This window comes from Pseudopipra pipra, chromosome Z, assembly GCF_036250125.1.
Source record: "Pseudopipra pipra isolate bDixPip1 chromosome Z, bDixPip1.hap1, whole genome shotgun sequence".
In the NCBI taxonomy this organism is placed as follows: domain Eukaryota; kingdom Metazoa; phylum Chordata; class Aves; order Passeriformes; family Pipridae; genus Pseudopipra; species Pseudopipra pipra.
Window position 1 is genome coordinate 47,360,107 of NC_087581.1, and position 17,612 is coordinate 47,377,718.

Here is a 17,612-nt window from a genome sequence, read left to right on the forward strand (position 1 = left end):
AAGCTGGATGTGATAGGGGTAAGGTCTTTTTTCTCATAATCCTGCTGTATTATAATTGCCAATATATTATCTACTTTCCCCCAAGTCAAGACTGTTTTGTCTGTGACAGTGATTGGTGACTTATCTCTACCTGTTCTTATTTCAGCCCGCAAGCTTTTCCATCTTATTTTCTTCCCCTTTGTTATGTCGAGCTGGGGGAGTAAGTTACAACCATTTGAATGGAATCTAAGTTTTAGAAAAAACTCATGTCAGTATTTATTTTGTCCTGTTGCGAACACCCTTGAAGAATAACAGGGGTCTATATTCTCAACTGTTTAAATTAAGAGTCTGCTCAAAAATCAGGAACTGATTTTTTTACCTCCGTACTGTGAAGGGAAAAAAACAATCCAAAGGTGATGTTTATTATCATTATATATCTGCCAGACTACTCCAGGAAAACTATTCAAAACATTAGTATATATTATAGTTCACTTGTTTATTTTGGTCTGCAAACTTAGCTCTGCCGAATGGAAAAAAATGTCTCACTCCACACCTACACATTATTATTTCTAATTTTTCTTCTCCATTTACCCTCTCCCTTCATTTATATTAACGGAAAATCAGTTTTAGCACAAAAAATTACTTAGAGGGTGTGCTGTTTTGACAGCACTCAGGCAATCTCCAAGTGTGAGGGGAAAAACTGCTAGAACTGAGAGTCTTGAACTCCAAATGTGAGGAAAAGACCAGCTCTAGGCCTTGAATAGAGTAACAACACAGAGTGATTTTGGCAGTTCCTACCTACAATCCCCACTCTGTTGACAGGTACTGGACACCCTTCCCTGACTAGTGTGGCTGAATCTAGTAAGTAATTTTGGATTGAATTAGTTTCTGTGACAGACAAAACAGACTTTACAGTAGGCAAATTGAATTTCTCTGGTTCAGTGACTGCTATGGCACTGCTCTTCTCAAGAAGATTTTCACATTATTGAGGGCTGGTAGGTTTTCTTGTAAATAGCTAAAGGCAGCACATATTGCAGCACAACTGATTCCTTGTCTGTTGCTATTAAAAAAAAATATTCTTTCTGCATCTGCTGAATCATTTACACAAGTATGTACACATAGCCACATACACATAAGGAAAACAAAATGCGAACATCTGCATAAAATGTCATTTTTGTTTTATTGGGACTGTATTCATATAGCCTGAAAATTCACATAATGGCCTTCTGTGTCAGGGTCCTAAGGGGACAAAAGGATGAGCCACTCTCTGGAGGTTGAGGGAAAATGGTCGCTATATTAAGAATGCACCGGTTTATATAAGGTTGGAATGGAAGGGTCTGGAAAAAGGGGAGGAACTAGGGAGGAGCATGCAAATGAGGTACATAAAAGGAATAAAGGGGTTGGTACATTGCTATACTGGGAGGGTCATAATGTTATAAGGACTTGCAGCAATGCAGAGAATTTGAACCAATCAGAAAAGGGAAAAATGGGGGTATACATAACAGGGAAACTTTCATAAAACTGATTTAAGTGTTCAAACAAGAAATAAACATGCAGTTAACTAAAGGTCCATAACACATGAGTGCAAAGCTCTCAAATCAAAGTGACGTAGTTGTCATCCATGTAGGGGATGTCACTCATCTCCAGACGCCTCTCTTGTTCTTTCTTCCACCATTCAAATTCTGTCTCCTCTTCACCTCTGACAACCTTCTTGGAGAAACGTAGCATCAGTATCTAGTGTTACAAAACATAATGTGTTTTTAATGGAGTGAAAAGGCAGGAATGTTTACCTACCTTAAATACAATTATGAATGGGGAAATGGCACTATGTACTTTGATTCAATTAGATTTGAGTCTGGTGCCAGCCATGTCATGGAAGGAAACATGAGAACCTCCATATTTAAATTATCACTAGCATGTAATCTTGCATCACTGGTACCACAGACTTTCCCTACAGCTGGCACTGAATAGAGCCTCCAAGTACGTTCCTTATTTTATAAGTCAAATATAACATATATATACACCATAACACTACTGTAAAAATAGCATCTCTAGAATATTTAAAATGGATTATTTGGGCAGTGTTTCATTAGCACATACAATAAAAAAAAAATGGTGCTTTTCAAGTGTCTCCTTTCACACTGCAGATTTTCCCAATTGCTGTATATTTTTCTAAAGTCCATTTTTATTCTTCCCAAAGACAAGGGAAACTGTTCCTGACATTTTCATGGATTGTTTTTACTTCCTCAAGTGGGATTCTTTTTTTCATAGATAGTTTTTATTTTTTTTTCCTATAGATCCTAAGAAATCATCAACACAGGATACAGAGATGCAGAACATACATGTGAATAAGCATTTTTATTAATATTAATAGTCAAGAAACAGTATCATTTCAGAGTGAAACAGACACACAATACCTTCACTGATCTTCAGAGCTGGAACCAAATCACCATCAGCAATATGGATGGCTGAAGAAGAAATACTCCACTGTAGTTTTGAAAGACATTCAAAGGCCTGAGTAGAGCTCCAACACAATATGGGAAAACACAAGTCTAACAGAAAGATGCATTTTTGTTGCTTCTCATATTAATCCATTATTTAGAGCTCCCATGCTTCAAGTCATCATTGCAGCAGCAATACCTCTTGGATGAGGTAGTGCACATAGAGCCCTCCAGAGAGCTAGTTATTATGGGGGCCAGAAAAGAGCTACTTTTTCATTGTTGTCTGGGGTTAAGAGGCTGGTTTATGGGGTGCTGAAATAACCAGGAAAATATTAAATGGTTTAAAAACACAAAATGACACAAATTTTTCTAGAAGCAAAGAAAGCACAGGAATATTGTCCTGGCAAACATTTCAGCTCCTGTCTTTTGGAAATCATCAGTTATGTGAGTCATTTGGAACATAAAAATGTCGTGAGACACATGCACGTACATTTTAAAAGTCTTAACTACAGAAAAAATGGTGTTTGAGAATTACAACTTTAAGAAATCAAAGAGAGAAGTTTTAATATCCTGTTTCAGTTTCTTTTCATGAAAATTGATGTTAGGTTATTAACTTTATAATTTTAAGAATTGCAACTGAAAATTTTCATTGACTCAAACCTATGTTTTGCATATTGTTAGTTTAAACATTTGCCTTTTTGGGGGGGCTACTGAAGATTTTTATCTCCATTTTGTCTTTTTCTTTATCAAACATGGATTAGCCTCTAAATAGTCTATGTTTTTCATTCCCGTTGAGCCCTAAGGTGCCCCATTAGTGCCTGGAAGAACAAAAATGTATCTTCATCAGATAGATCCTCATGACACAGAATATGTAGTTCTGTATACATGAAGGCTATTTAGATAAAATATAAAAATTAGATTGATGATATATAAAATGAATATTAAATAAGTAAACTTTGGCCCATTCTAGCTAACAGTCTCATTTCCAAAGCTCACATTGCACAGCTTCAAATAATAATGACTCTTTTTTTTTTTCAGATTTATGACCTGCATACTTATGCAAACAAATCACAGGATAAGCAGTCTATCAATGGCCACATGAACATTTGACCAAAATGAAATAATGGTTGTAATTTTCCTTTAAGCTTTACAGTTGCATTTTTTGCAAGATTATGCAATTCAGCAGTATAAGTAGAAGAATTATGCAAGTGCCAATGTTTTTATGCGTATTAAACCAATAAATACATAATAAAAAAAAAAAAGAGGAAAATGGAGATGTTAACTTTCATGGTGTTTCTGAGCCAGCTATGTACAGTTTGGAAGAGCAGATAATTGAGAAGTTAAGTAATTGTTCATAGTCTAGTATGCTTAAACTGAAAATCTGCACTGTTTTCAAAATCATCCTATGATAATGTTAACTTACAAAACTTTTGTTAAGAAAACGCATTCTGATTTTTTTTAGAAGTGTAATATGTCTTACATTTCTAGTTATATAATTTTAATTAAAATTTTATTTGTATAACTTTAACAAAAACATACATTAATAGCATTAACAGGTAATTACAATGGTATATTAATGGTATTAACAAGTTGTTACAATGGTCTGTGGGAAACTAATGTCAGGGTGCACAGCATTATTTGGCTGGTTAATTATACAAAACGTGTTAGAATACAAACTAGACTTTGTTCAGAAATTACTGTACAGCATAGCCTTTTTATTCTCCTTTAATTGGAATTATTTTTTTAAATTATATTATCCTAATGTCACACATGTTGAGGGTATAGATAGGCATATTGATGGAATCCCTAGAGCAATGTGAACTATTCTGCTGTGTTGTTACCATTAGCCCTGACTGCATTTGCCAAGGGTGAAAGCTTAGTAACAGGTTCCTTTTGGCATTTTTGTTTGTTGATTTTCATTTTCATTCCTAATTTTTGCTAGTGTCTTTCCTTATTTTCTTTTTTTTTCACTTTTTCTTTCTTTTACTTTCTTTTATTTCCTTTTTTTCCCTTCTTTTCCTTTTTTTTTTTTTTAAGCATGATGTCTATTTTACTTCACATTGTAATAATCACTTTTATGTTTTCTTACTGCCAGTTTAACATTGTGCTACTGATTAACATTGTTGTCATATTTACCGGAGCTCATGTTGTACATATGAGAATACTTCCTTTATTTGTCTCTTAAATTTTCTTTTTCCATTGTTAGTGGTTTTGCTATCTGAGTTTCAATGTTCTGTCTGGTTGCAATTACGAGGTTTCCCAGCTGAGAGCTTGTTTCATTTTTCTTGGTCTCTGTGACACGCTAATCTGTTTGGAAATGTAGTTCAAATTGTTTTGTCTCCCTGTTTCGCATCTTCTTTCCCCATGTATTAATGATGACTTCATTGATAATTTCCTGTGCGGAGTTATAAAGAAAAACAGCACTTACAAAAAACTGGTCTTACTCTGTGACCCCTTACTCTACAGAAAAGGGACTTCTAAATGGGATTTGAAGAGAAAGTCAATGCCTATAGCTTACAGAAGACCTGAAAGCTAGAGAAAGCTACTCTAGCTGTCATTTCATGGTAGATAAAAAAGTTACTTCAAGTGTTGGTGGATAGATCTACCTGTGGATCTAAAGAATAAATATAGATCTAAAGAATCATAAGTCTCTTAGCTTTTGAATTCTGTCTTAGTCGTACTTTTTTGTGGTGTTATAATTGAATGTTGTTGTGGTGGTGTGAGCTTCTTATGGCATAATTCTGAGTGTATACCAACTGCTTTGATGGAATCTGATAAATACAGCTTTTGATGAGCATTACTCAATAAAGGGCTGCATGTTCAGGGTTTTGTACTCTTTCTATCAATATATGCACATTCTGCTTTAAAAAGAGACATATAAATCTTTATAGCTTGATGGAAAGGTACAGGACTTTATTTTTACAAGAAATATAACTTGGCAGGCACTCTTTGAAAATGTGCTGTCTATGGCTCACAATTTCAATTCTTCAGTTTAAATGCTAATTGCCCTATTTAATTATGGTTGATTAAATAGAATACTTACTACTGTTTTTGTTGATTGATTGGATGAAGTGACTTGTGTACGTGGTTATGATGTGAACACTTGCACATAACTTGTTGAAGATTTCACTCCCACGAATTTTAAAAACTCTGGTCTTGCAAAGCCTGTTCTGAAAAACATTGAGATTTTTTCCAGAAACTGCACTGAATTTGGAGAAGATATGTATAGCAATCATAGTAAATATATTTATTAATAGAACTTTATAATGAAAATGGTCATAGGAAGCAGGATAAAAAGTGGTATAAATGTACATAGTGGAAGCTAAATAAAAGTATGAACTATATGGTGATTGAATTGTTTATCCTGCTGTCATCCATGTACTAGAGTTTTGGCAGGTTCAATCAATACAGTCAAATGCTGGCTTTAGTAATCTTCAGAAGAAACAAATACAGCTTTTCAATAACAAGAATGGTAAAAGAGTTGCTTACAAGTGCCCAAATATTTTTGATTTTTTTTTCTTTCCACCCATTTTTCTTGCTGTTAATTTCTGGAAGTTCTGCAACGCACACTTGCAACAACTATAGTTGCCCGCCTTTCTGAGAGTTAAATGCCAAACGCATAATCAATTGTGTCTAGATTAAATTTCAGATGCTCGTTAGCACTGGAAGGATGCCTCCATCAACTTAAAACTAAAACAAAACATTAAAGTTTCCTAATTATTTTAATATACAATAACAGTAATATTGTAGAGTGTTGATCAGCATTAATACAGGAAGTGAAACTTGAACTTTTTTTTTCAGCTTTCTTGGCATCCCATGGAAATCATCCTTTTACAAACCATGTAAGATTATGTATATACAGTGAAAATCAACATTTCACACTTACCTCTGCAGTATTGAATTCAGTTGCCAATTTGTTTACAATTTCAAGAAAAACAGAATTGATTTTCCACCTTCTGTGGAATCCACATGAAATTCTTTTTCTAAGACCCAGCATTTAGTTTACTGCCTAATTTTAAGTGGTTATATCCTTTGAAACTGTCACCAACTGGTGAACTAAATGAGTATTGGTGTATAAAATCAGAGAATTTTACAGACAGTAGAACTGGGAGAAAGTTACTTGGACATTGGATTTAGATTCCTGCTATTACAGGCAACTAGACAGTGTTTCTCTCCATTAGCTTAATTTTAAAACCAGCTAGACTTTTTCTCCTCTATTACTTGAATTGAAAGGCTGGTCCTTAACCTTAGTCTTTTAATGATTGGAAACTTTAATCTAATTTAAATTCTAAATTCATTCATGACAGTTTTATACCTGTGTGCTCTTGCGCCATCATTGTCCTTTGGCTTAATTAGTTCTTGTCTTTTTCCAGTTTTTATCCCCTAGTTTTATTTATAGCAAGTAATTATATCCCCACTCTGTTTTCTGGTGTTTCAGAGCTAAACTCTTTTTGTCTGTTCTTGGAAAATAATCAATGAAAATCATATTAGATGTATTATAGACTTAGGCTCGGAATTTCAACATTAGAATTAGTTAGAATGTTGTATGTAGGAATCTTAGCAATATTATCAGTAGTGCTTCTGCATTCAAGAGATCAATAGACAAGCTTGTTAAGACGAACCTGTCTGGATGGCAGTGGAGTGCGAGCTAGGCAGATGGATTGTTACATCAGGAAAGATGTTACAAGAAAGTAACAAACATGTTACAACACCAGTGTGAAATCTATGGCTATTACAGAAAAAGTTTTTCATTATTTTTACTTTAAAAAAACATTTCATAAGATCGTATCATCTAAGGCATAGCTGTGAGGCAAAAGTTATATATATCAAACTGCACCGTTTGTTACATGATCATGAGTAGTTTGAAGCGTGGATGTATCTAAGAGAATTTAATTCCTCAAACTCCATGGGAAAATATATTTCATTCTTTGCTCTCCCAAATTATTCAGGGCCTAAATATTTATATACACATATTTTATATATTTTATATATTTATATACACATATTTTGCATACATGTGTATTTGTATACCTATGTGTTTTCCACAAATAACTGTTACATTTCCTTATTGTAGGGGTGGAGGCAATTTTTAGTTTGTTTGATTTTAACAGCTCAGATAGAATAGTAATACCAGAAGAAAGATTAAATAAATAATAATAGCAGCCCCTCCACAATTCCTGCTCTGCCCCCTGAAAACCAGCTACAGTAAACAAAGCAGTGGGTTCAAAGTTGAATTTAAATTGATGGTGTCTTTTTTGTTCTTTGAACTTTTAAGGGTTGTAAAGTTAAAAATTAAAAATGTGCTAATTTAATTTTCTTGTGAGAGAAGTACTTGATTCAAACACCATCTGGCCAGCAAGAGAGAAGCACATATAGAACTGGAGATACAGTGTATCTATATCTATGTGTTTTAACAATAATTTGTAACAAAACAATGTATAACCTTTTTTTTTTTTTTTGCTTAACTTAAAATTATTTGTTTTGTTTTGTTTTGTTTTCTTTTTTTTTTTTCTCTCCTGTACTTTCTACTCTACTCTTAAGTTGTTGATTTTTTTTTTTTATGAAACTATGAAAAAATAAGCTATGGTATAATACATATCTGGCATAGCTAACAACAATATCTGTTTCAAAATTCTATATATCTATAAAGTATTCCTAAGGTTTCTTCATTGTGTTCATCTAACTGGTAACTTAGAAAAATAATGTATTATTTCTGCCATGAGAAATGAAAACAATAATTTGAAATCTCATCAAATACATTACAAATACTTCGATGCTATTTTCTCAAGTGTTCTCAAGGATAAACTCAGGACCTCAAGATCTGGAAACCAGTTTAAAAATATGGGAAGAGTGTTATCTTGTTGCAACATATAATGCCTTTTGCTTACCTGCTTGATATTAATATTTTCTTTTCTGTATTTTATATCAATTATACTATATTTAATAATCTCTGTCTTTGTTAGCCTGTTTGTTTTTCTTTCTTAGTCATTAACATCCATGGTTTTCTACAAAAATGAATCAGTCATGTGACTGATTAACAGCTCGTTTTTCTCTTGAGAAGAAACTTCAGTTTTTCTAAACTTTTGATGTAATTCCAATCCTGAGGATGTTTTTTAAGTCTGTATAATATTTATACAAGTATTTTTTAAACATAATTCTGCAAAACCTATAATTCAAAATTGTGACCAAATAATCTTTACTCTAATAATCTCACAATTAGTATAAGCCTCTTAATGTAGCTATATATAAATATTGTTTTTTGTTGTAAAAATTGCTGTATTTGCTAATATTATTCAAGGTTACATGTTGTGTTTACTGAAAAAATTACTAGCAAGAAAACCGAATGCCCTCTATTCTTCTTTGTAAATTTGATATCTTTATCACAGAATCATAGAATCAGCTGGGTTGGAAGGACCTCTGAGATCATCAAGCCCAACTAAAAAAACCAACGAAACAAAAACCCCTAAACAAGCAAACAAGCAAGAAAACAAAATCCAAAAAACCTAACAATTTACATTTTTTATTACACCACATTTATTGCAGACCTTAAAATCAGTGTTTGTCATATTTGTTAAAAAAGACCAATGGAAAAATAGGTTGGGTGGTGATATCAGAGGATAATTGAACAGACTAGTGACCTTGGGCTGTGAATAGACAGCCTGTGAGAAGTTTACCTCAAGCCTTAAAAGCTTCCAATGATATGTAGTTCATAATCTTCCCAAGAAACATAATACAGTGTTTACCTTTCCAGTCATTAGAAATTTTTTTGTTATGTCTGGCCTAAAATCTCCTTTTCTGCAGTTTAAGGCCATTATTGTCATCTCATACACAGTGGACATGGAGAAAAAAAAGTACTTCTTCCTCACTAGAAGTACCTCACTGACAACCTGCTTGAAGATTGTTATTTCAATTCAACTCAATGTGTTTCCTACTGAGGACAAAAAATACCAAATTACAATAAAATTCAGGTCAGGAAAAGGGGTTTTGTACGGTGTACAAAGTGAATCATATGTGGTGTGCTGCCTTATTAATCAGTATTAAACATGGCCAAGGACTTTTCATTACCATAATCCCACAAAAACAAAAGCTTCCATACTCAGAAGTGTACTGGGATATGCCAAATAACCCCTATTCTGCTGCTGCCTCTGGTACCCCTTTATGATCAGGCAGAGCAATGTGATTTCAACCAAAGGTTTGAAAACAAGCAGCTTTCAAAGGTAATTCAAATATTTTGGAATTCTTATAGGGAGATCTGTTTTCTGACAGAAAAAGAGTGGCTAACTGAAATAAAGTGGAAAAATGGCCTTTTTAGACTTACAGACTTTTAGAAAGTCTAAATTTGCAGTTCAGGAAAGAGCAGGATGTTTAGTTAATTTTTCTGCTAGTAAGTCTTGTCTTGGTTGGCTTTTGCAAGAGATTGGATTATAGACAAACAAACAAACAAACCAAACCAGTAAAAAAGGTGTATTTGTGCATGTATGAATTCATATAATCTGTCTGTGTACATGAGCTATCAAGATACAAAAAAATTACCAGTTCCTGTTTGGCTAATTTGTATTAACATGTATCTTTCAGTTAAATCCAGTCTGTTATACTTTCCAACTGCACTGAGCTTGAAGAAATTCCCAAGAAACTGCCCAAGGAATGCGGTACAAGAAACAGAAAAGTATATCAGAACATTATTTTGAACTCTCAATAGGATTGATACTCAGAAAATCCTGCAGGCAATTTAAGAAAACTTCCTTGTATGTGAATTGAACAAAGTTCTTTTTTACAAGAAGAAAACTATCTATATCAGGATTTGAGATACAGAAACTTGAGCTGTGTAAAAAATACAGTATGCCTCTTACACATTTAAAAATAAATTCAAAAATCTGCATATCCACTAAAATTTATAGATGTATTAGTAATCAATTTGTTGAGTTTTAATATGTCATGTTTAAGAAAAGATGACACTTTATCTTGTATTTATCCATATGCATTTTGAACTAAAGATGTTTGAATTTTTGGCTTCAAATTCATCGGTATACATCTTTATCTACAAAACACAAAATTCTATCTCCCATCAAGGTAGACCTTCTTCATTTTGTGCTATTACTGTATGACTTTTTTTTCTCCTGAAAGCAGTTAGTAATTCTGAGGAACGAAAATGGCAAATATTCCATTTTTTTTCAGATTATATCAATCACCGCTGTTTCTAATATCACATTGTCTTCAAGAATTTGGCAGGCATTTCTATGTTTATGCTATGTTTCAAACACGAATATCAAAAGATATGCTTTGAAATTAAAAAATTTGCTATCATGTTAAGAAAACAACAAGACATAGGAGGATCAAAATATGAATATTCTGTAACAAACTGCAGGAATATTCAGAACAGTATGGCTGCTGTCTCAGCACAGCAACACAATTTAAGATGGAGTGCACTGGAAGCAATATACATTTTCAGGCTACATAAATCACAAAATCATTTTTCAGAATTAGTCGCCTTGTAGGGGCTTTGTGCCTTTTTCTGAAACATCTGGCATCTGCTGTCATTGAGAGAACATTATTGGACTAGACAGAACATCTATTTGCTCCAATATGGAATTTCTTATGTTCATATATAGCCTGCCCTTATAAATTATTGCTATTTTTGTTGCAAAAAGAAACGTCCAGACCAATATTGCTGTTGCTGGCCCTTTTCTTTTTTCTTTTCTAATTGTGTTCCTTGCTGTGCCCTAAATGAATGATGGAGTTTGTTTTGTATTCCCAGAAAGAAGAACATACTGGCTTTATGATTCACTGCCAAATGCCACAAATTCCCATCTTCCATTGTTCTGTTTCTGAAGAATATTGGTAACATTCTTAATTTCAGAACAGAACAAAGCAGTACATTTCCAAAGAAGCATAAAGACCTGTAATTTAGATGTGGAAAAACTTCTTTAATAGACTTAGTTCTGATTTTCAAAAAATAACTGCCTATTTTATTGTAAAGAAAAATACACCTTCATTATAGTCCATGGACTTTTTTCAGTTTCTAGTCAGCCTTGGACATGGATTTTAATGAAGGACCTCCATTTTAATGAGTTTAGTTCAAAAACCAGTAAAGAAACTTACAAAAAATACAATGTTCTTAAGTGACGAAAAGTTTCTAAGATAGGAAGGAAAGTAACATGAATAGAGAGCACATATTCATTGAGAACTGCTGCTTAATTTGCTTAAATCTTAACAGTGTGTGGCAGCACTGAAGGGGAAACTGATTAGACACATTCACCTGTGCAAGCTCAGCAATCAAAAATTTTTCTGAGAATAACACTCTTTGCAGCTTTTTGCCCTCCAATGGCAGCAGCCTTACCAACTGCTTGAAATCTTGCTGCTGTGAAGCTGCACTCTGGTTCCATGTCATCATCAGGAGGCCAGGGTGATTCATCACTTGCTGTGGATAGAAGCAGACCTTATGCTGGACTTCCGGTAGAGTTTAAAAAAATATTAGACTGTGATCCCAGGCAGCTGAGGCGACAAAGCTCCTTGAAAATCTGAGACTAACAAGCTAGAACTTCAGAGTAATGGATTTGTTGGAATAAAATTAAGAAAGAAACAAAAACGTACCTCAATTAACTCTTCTCTATATTCTTCATCATATTTCAAAATTTGAAAGGGTTGTGTTACCATTCTTCTAGAAATTTATACTCCTGATTTATTTTAAACAGATAAACCAAGAAGACACCTATTCACAAGAGATGGCCAGTGTGATTTCTTAAAGATTTTCATGGGGTGTATTAATATCATCTTGAGAGTACTTTAGGCAGACAATAAGAGGAGAACCTAAATTTAGAATTTACAGTTCTGGAGAAAGTTGGAGGAGGTTCTTGTACATGGCAACTTGGAGCCTGAATACCTCATTGCCTCAAAGAAAAGAACGCAAAAAAACAGACCAGAAGGCATGTCCAAGAGGCAATACTTGGCAGCAAAATAGGAATTTAAAATGCCTTAATGCTGAAAATGTCCATAGAGATAGATGTCTATGAGTGAGTTATAGTTAGAAAAAATCTATTTCTGAAGATGTAATCTTTGATTCAGGAATAACAACAAATATTTCCATTATGACTATCAAGTTTGATATTTGCCAGCTTTGTCATTTCTCTTTACTGTCTTGCTTATTCATGAAGTTGAAAATATCTAATTTTATATTTTCTTATGATTTTTAGCCCAGAAAGCTATGGAAATGTCTAAATTTTAATTTATTGTATTTGGCATTCAGAGATTCAGTATGAATATCTTGCATATCTGATTTAACCATTTTCACTTGGATCAAGATGAGAATAAAGAATGAAAAATTAAAGCACAGAGACCAAACACCAAAGTACAACACACTGTCAAGAAGCTAAAATAAAAATATAGGGGTTTTATTGAAAGAAAACTGTATCTTTTAATGCTAATTATTGTTGATGTCTAATACCTGCTAATTCTGAAGAATATTTTTGATATATTAACTGGAAGATAGAATCTAGACTATGCACTAATGCACACACCTACAAGAATATATGACATCAGATTGATTTTATTAATTTTAGATTTCTATATCAAATATACTTTTAAAAAATAACATTTAAGCACAGAAGTACATTAGTTTTATTTACCTATGTTCCACCAAAATTGTGCTAACAATTTTATGGACAAGTCAAAATATATATTTCCTGATCTTTAGAATCTGTAATGTTTGGAATCTAAATTGTTTATGACAAGCAGTCTGATTTGTATCTGATGAGCAAACCTGGAATGGACTATGGTGAGCAAAACTGTAATGTACAAAAGTTGAGCAAAGTGATGATGTACCTTTTAAAATTGATTTACTGCTTTACGCATTTCTTATGTAAAAGTTATGTGATGGAAAGTACTCAAAGCTCTTCCATAAAGATGGAGTAGCACTTTCTGGATGAATGCATGAACACATGTAATTATAGTGGCTTGAACTCAATTGACCTAACGGTTTACAGTTGGCTTGCTGGATAAAATGAATCTGAAACACAGAAGCCAGATCATACTGGTGAGGAGCTGATGCTCCTCTTATAGCCCTTTGCAGCCAAGAAAAAGCAATTGCAGGGATTACTGTATATCTATTTAAAAAAAATAAAAATAAAAGCAATTAAGGTAGAATTGGAATCCTCAGCTTTGGTCTAAATGACTCTAGTGAACTGTATATCTGGAAGGGTCCGGGTCTTTTTAGGCTCAGGCAGCTGGGGGTACAGAAGGGTCTATGTTCAAAAGTGAAGATACCTATCATTGTTATAAGCATGCACATGAAATTTCAAGCCCCATGTAATTTTATGCAATTGTTCTGCTAAAGTGGACCAGACATAAAGTCATTCTTCTTCTCACTACTTCATATCCATAAAAGGCCATTTTCTCCAAAGATAGATCTTCTATCTCTTTAAAAATATTAATACCAAATAATTTAAACATATTTTTTAAAATTATTATTCTGTTTCTCATTAAATGCTTTATAATCTGAGCAGCGTTTAGTCCTTGTTTTCAGTATTCTCATGTAGTACACTTCTGGCAGTAGGACTGTGAGTGCACATGGAGGAAAGGCTCAGAATTTCCCAACAGAAAGTTTTTCCCAAACCGAGCATATAAGAGAGTAAGATGACCATCAGCCAGAGTAAACAGTAAATGAGGATTAACAAAGAGGATTTAGCTTGCAAAGAAGTATGAAAGAACAGGAAAACTTGTTCCAACAGAGGCAAAATTCTTGTAGCTGCACTTGGTGTAATGCTTCCAGGGTGGATGGGGTAGTTGTGGTAGGGAGAGGTGGATTTGAGCAGGGAGAGAGCCCCCTTGATCAATTAGTATGTGAACACATATGTGCAATTAGACTGTTTTAGAATTAGTTACAAAGATGTGCAGAAATTTTTACCTTTTGTCACAGTCTAGTATTGTATAATACCTGCTGTACTATTGATAGTGATCCTGAATGCACAGTTTAGTGATTGCCACTTAATTGCATGTCGTTAATGAATCAATACCTGGTTCAAACTACATGTACTGAGCAGTTTTTCCCTGTGATAGCTGTAGGAGATAGGAAACTGGACTAAAGAGCGCTGTCTTAAAATAACAATGGCTGAATGTCCACCTAGCCAAAATAGCCAAAGCTCAATCACAATAGGAAAAAAAAGTTTAAAAATTCAGGTTTTAAATTAGCTTCCTGTGTATAATAACAACTATGTATTCCCAGTCCTTTCTTAAGGTTTATGATTCCCAGGTCTTTCTTCAAGTATGACTGGAACAAAACTCCTCTTTTTTTTCTCCCTGCATCGGTGTAAGAGCTGTGCCTTGATTAAATGAGCCTTGCCACCAGATCTTAAGAACACTCAGGGATTTTGCTTATGTTCCCTTGTGGTGGTTTGAAAAATCTTTTCTCTGAAGTAGTAATGGTTTGCCCACTGATAATACTGGACCAATCAAGAGTCCATGTGCGCCCTATGAAAATTACATACCCACAGAAACAGAAGTGAAGGTAGGGAAGGTAGTTTTAGAAGGTAGGTAGCAGTGATCTGAGCCAGGAGGAAGCAGGGGGCCAAGTGAGTTCCACTGGGGGTCAAGGGCCCCCAGCCCCCAGCTGAGGCTACAGGAGACCCGGTATAATGTAAAAGCTGGACCAGGTCCCCTAATCAAGAGCTGGAAAAGTTTCCTTACTGTCAACAGCAGCAGAAGACACTGAAAGCGGCAGCGGAGCAGTCCTGAGCAGAGACAACAATGGCTAAAAGCCAAAAGACAGCCAGTAGCAGCAAGATAACGTGAAGCCGGCTGAAAGATGCAGAGATGTTCCTGCTGGAGGGAGAGCTGGCAACAAAACAGAGGAAAACTCTGTTTTGGGGTAAGACTGTATTACTTTCTCAAAACTCGGAGACTCCTTGAAGAGGAAGGGTGGACTTCCAAACCCTTAGGAAGTCTCGAAATGCAGCAACAGCTAGAGAGAGAGAGGAAGGAGCTGAAAACCCAAAGTCATCCTGAGAGCTGAGCCAGGACGGAATGCAGAGGAGGTGGCCGTGCCCTCTGCTGCTGCTGCTGCTGCTGCTGCTGCTGTTTCTATCACGCTGACGAGCTGAGACAGAGCAGAAGAGCTTTGGTAAGACTGAACTGAAAGCTACCTTCAATGTTCTAAACCAAGAGGAGTGAAGATCTACAAGGAAATCCCCTGAAGGCTTGGGCTTGGGGTTGAAATTTCCACAAAGTAAGAACAAAAATCCTGACTGCCACCCTCAAATCTGCTGCCTTGGGAAAAATGAAGGACACTAACCAGTGCCACAAGAAAACTCAAATGAAGGAACTGTGGCCTGAGGAGTGACAGAAAGACTTTTCTCTTTTCTTCTTGGACTTTTATTGAAGAAAAGGAGAAATTTAATTTAATGTAAATATATATGTGGGTGTAAATAAACCTTTGTAAATATTTTCCCCTTCCCCCCAATAATGAATGGTTGTGTTTTGTCTGAAAACTCTCCACATGAGGTGAAAAAGATATCAAGTCCATACCATCACTAAACCCTCTCACAGAGGCAAACTGTGGGAGGGGGGGCTTGAACTTAAAAATTAGATTCTTGGGAGTTTCAAGCCACCACATTTCCTCTAAGAGGAAATTAATTTTATTTGCTTGTCCAACTAGCCAAGGCAAACTAACCTCTTTTTCTGTAAGTCACACCAGTTGGATAATGTAGATAACATCAAGGGAATTTGATAGAAAAAAGTGTTTCTTTGACCCCACCTGATTAAGAAGCAGATGTGATTGTGGCAGTAATCAGGCAGAAATTACAAGAAACAAACAAGCAAACACAAAAAGTCAAAAGGAAAGAACTGATTTCTGCAATGATTCTGATGAGTTAATCTCAGAAACCATCACGAGGAGAAAACCTCACTGCCCTCCACTTTTCCAGTTGTTATGACTACTACTGAAAGTGCTGCTTCCAATAACTTTCACTTTATGTTTATTTACATGTACATTTTGGAAGTATAAAAATTAGTTAGATGTAATGCCTCCAGCTGTGATTGTGAAAGCTAATATTATTGTTCTTTCACAGCTTCTCATGTGCTAAAGCAAATGACATTTTAGAATGCTTAGTATTTGAAATGAATTTTAGACAAAAAGAATTCCACAGCTAACAACAAACATTTAAGATAAACACATTTTCCATTCTTTGTTACCCTGGAAATTGCCTCAGCACCCTGACTCTCACCACTTTCTCTTACAAGCGTTTGCATGCAAATTACTTTTCTTCAGTTTCTGAGATATCTTTTTTATGTATCTTTACCAAAATTTCTTTTTTAATAACAGAGTTATAAAGGTGACAGAATGTAATCCTTAACTTACAAATGCATTTAACAATGCATCATTCCATTTAAGGGTCACCGAGCAGAAAATGCCAAATATATTTATGGAAAAAAAAATCTTATTATGCTACTTTTACTTCTTCATTATCTGCTTATTTGCATGCTAGTGATGCAATTTTAAAAGTGTGATTAAAAATATCTTCCAAGGTATTTCGCATTAAATTGTTATGCTGTTTAATTTTTTTATCAATGTAGATAGAAAGTGTTCACATTGTTGATTTAACAGGTAATTAGAGGATATGTCATATGGTAATGTACAATATTAAAAAGAAAATCTTTTTTTAATGTAAATACATTGACATCTTCACATAGCTCAAAAAAACTTGATTGCAATTAGCATATAATAATAGCATGGCGGATGAGACCCATTGCTGTATAATAGCTAGTGAAGAAAAGCAAAGTAAGAAACAGAAAACATTTTGTGGGCAAAGCAATTGTGTTTTATCACGATGAGTTTAAATAGAACTTCACAGTCTAACCATATGTCCTATACCGAATTTCTTACATACATTTAAATAACATGAACTATTAACCCTGACACAGTTAATCAGCTCTTTGAAGATTAATTTTCCAATTCAGGAAGAAACAAAAGTAATTGCTTTATTTTAAGTGGATTAGTAATGCCACAATTTTTAGTGGAGTTGTTCACAGGTTTACATCATGGCTGGTACATGAGAATAGGTTTATGGAAAAGTGGTGCAGCTTGTGTGAATACTTTTCTGAAAAAGGTATGCAGTGCTCTGTGACATAAAAGTAATCTACAGTTTCTATACAGTTTAAATAGAAAAATTAGGCCAACATTTATTTGGCTTCTGAGTTAAATTA

General features: G+C 34.3%; 1 long non-coding RNA gene across 1 annotated transcript; it reads right to left on the reverse strand.

Moving 5' to 3' along the window:
- Positions 1 to 1,253: 1,253 nt before the first annotated feature.
- LOC135406939 (uncharacterized) lies at positions 1,254 to 11,839 on the reverse strand. Its single transcript, XR_010426590.1, has 2 exons — positions 11,758 to 11,839; positions 1,254 to 1,713 (listed from the first exon to the last, which is right to left on the reverse strand). It is a non-coding gene; the product is annotated as an uncharacterized LOC135406939 (long non-coding RNA).
- Between the last annotated feature and the right edge of the window lie 5,773 nt (positions 11,840 to 17,612).